Here is a 2,989-nt window from a genome sequence, read left to right as displayed (position 1 = left end):
TGGAAGGGGTCTCCAGGGTCATCTAGTCCAACCCCCTGCACAATGCAGGAAATTCACAAATGCCTCCCCCCCACACCCCCAGCGACTGCTGTTCTACTCCCAGAAGATGACAAAAAACCTCCAGGATCCCTGGCCAAAGTGGTCTGGAGAAAAATTGCTTCCTGACCCCACAGTGGTGATCAGCATTTCCCTGGGCATGTAAGAAAGGGCCACCAGAACTAAGCACTGAGGCAACCCTTCCTGCCCTCCCCCTCATGATCTGCTCAAGTTCACAAAATCAACATTGCTGTCAGATGGCTATTGAGCCTCTGCTTGAAAATCTCCAAAGAAAGAGAGCCCACCACCTCCCGAGGAAGCCTGTTCCACTGAGGAACTGCTCTGTCAGGAAGTTCTTCCTCATCTTTAGCCGAAAACTCTTCTGATTTAATTTCATCCCGTTGGTTCTGGTCCCAGTTTTTGGGGCAACAGTAAAGAAATCGGTACCAAGAAATCAAGAAACTGTCATTTCTTACCATTGGCAATAATGGGAATGGTCCTAGAAAGACTTGACGAAGTAGTCGGTGATCCAGAATTATTCACTACTAGGTTTTTTGGGTAGTTTCAGAGGACCAGCTACATTCATCTGCAGCTGAAGTTCAAGTTCAGGAGCTCTTTGAGAGACCAACACGTTTTGGAAGGTATAAACTTTGAAGAGCCAAATCTCCAACAATGGAAGCTTTGACTCACAAAAGATACCCTGAAAATCTTGATAGTCCCTAAGCTGCTTTTGTTGTTGTTCAGTTGCACAGTCGAGTCCGACTCTTCGCGACCCCATGGACCAGCTCCCGCCAGGCCCTCCTGTCTTCCGCCGTCCTCTGAAGTTTGCTACTGGCTTCTAATGTAGTTCTGAAGAAAATGTGTAAGGAGTGCAGAGCCGTTCTTTCTGGTGCAACAGTGCACTGATAATGGGTCAAGAAGAAATGTGTTCTACTGGTTAAAGTTAGTTGCTTTGAAATCTGCCAATAAGTGGACATTTAGTACAAATTATCGATCTGTGTCGTAGTTTTAAATTCCGTTTGCTGGTTTGGAATAGCAACGTGTCCGTAAAACTGCAGCGGCCACTTTTCAGAACCGCTTTCATGGTTTCAACAGTTTTGATATGTTGTGTGGCCAGAGGAAGACTTGATGCATCACTTTCCTCTGGTAGCGGTACAGGCCCGTGGCTACAGTGGAGCATTTGGGGGGCCCGTCCCCTTAATTAAAAGCATTCCCATGATCCCCCAAATCCCTCAAATTAATTTGCATGTTTCCCAAAGGCTCCTGGGAATGCTTTTGAAAGACTCACCACGACCTTGGTGGTATACAACAGGAATGGGCTAGCAGAAAGGGAGATGAATTGAAGGGGCCACTTTTGAGTGGCTCTTCTAAGCTTCCTAGCCCTGTGGAAGGGAATTAAAAAAGATATTTAGATGCCTTCTGAGCTGTTTTTTTCCGAGGAGCTCACTTTCGTGTCCCTTGAAAGGGAGGGCTAGAAACAGGCTCGGAGCCTCCCCCTTTAAAGACGGGAATTCAGATTAATGTGTGTCAGAACCCACAGCTAACAACGAAGTACATGCATTCAGGAACGGTTATACTTTTATTGCAAAGCTATAGATGCAGTAACAAAGGCACTGTTAGGAATGGCGGCAATCCATAGAACCAAATAGGATATAGGGTATTCGTATGCACACACACACACACCCATGGCATGGGCCAGTTAGGTACCCTCCCGCGTGCGGGATAAATTAGGAAACCATTAGGTGGCTAAAGCTGGGAACCAGGAGTCTCTCACTGTAGAAGGGAGACTTCCAGACAACACAACCTCCTCCTGCACATCTGTAGAGATAAGCGTTTCAGCCAAGGCAGAACAGCAGGGATAGGAATGCAATAGCAGTTGACAAGACACAGAATGAACTCCCCAACCCCCATAGCTGACAGTGTGTAATTTAATTGCCCCCTTAAAAATTTAAATGCCCCCCCCCGAGTGGCTCTTCTCAGCTTCCTTGCCCTGTGGAAGGGAATTCAAAAAGACATTTAGATGCCTTCTGAGCTGTTTTTTTCCGAGGAACTGACACGCACACTCACTTTCCTGTCCTTTGAAAGGGGGGGCTAGAAACAGGCTCGGAGCCTCCCCCTTTAAAGACGGGCATTCAGATTAATTAATTAATTAATTAATTTTTCATATTTGTATCCCACCCTCCCCAATGGGCTCAGGGCGGCTCACAAGGGCAAGGTACATCCATGCCATGATTAAAACATATAATACATAATAAAAACATCCAACATTATTAAAAACAATGGTGCTCAATCAGTTACTAATATCGTGAATCCAAGATGAATCAACTCAGTTCCAGGTGATACGTTCCATGATATTATGCCCAAACGGAGACGACTTATCAGATCTTCTATACATTTCCAGGTTCTTCCTCAGGGCCTCGTCAGTGCATCCTTTAAGGTACCGTGACGGTGATGGTATAATGGGGCGGCGGCTCCTACTCAAAGGCCTGGCGGAAGAGCTCCGTCTTGCAGGCCCTGCAGAACTCCCCCGGGAGCTCATTCCACCAGGTAGGAGCCACCACCGAAAAAGCCCTGGCCGCAGCTACTTTGGCATCCTTGGGGCCCGGGATGACCAACAAATTTTGGGCCCCCGACCGTAGTGCTCTTGGGGGGATTTAATTGTCCCCTTAAAAATTTAAATGCCCCCTTCAAAAAAAAAAGTGCTGTCAAGTTGCCGCTGATTTATGGTGACCCTGAATGGGGTTTTCAAGGCAAGAGGCATTCAGAGGTGGTTTGCCCTTGCCTGCCTCTGCGTGGCAACCCTGGACTCCCTTGGTGGTCTCTCATTCAAATACCAGCCAGGGCCGACTCTGCTTGGCGTCTGAGAAATAATGAGATTGGACTAGCTTGGGCCATCCGGGTTAGGGCTCTTGACCAGGATACTTCGGGGATTTTGATAAAGGGTAGTGGGCAT

This window comes from Gekko japonicus, unplaced genomic scaffold (genome assembly GCF_001447785.1).
Source record: "Gekko japonicus isolate JY-2015 unplaced genomic scaffold, Gekko_japonicus_V1.1 scaffold2983, whole genome shotgun sequence".
NCBI lineage: Eukaryota > Metazoa > Chordata > Lepidosauria > Squamata > Gekkonidae > Gekko > Gekko japonicus.
The sequence above is the reverse complement of the archived record's forward strand: the minus strand, read 5'-3'. Positions refer to the sequence as shown.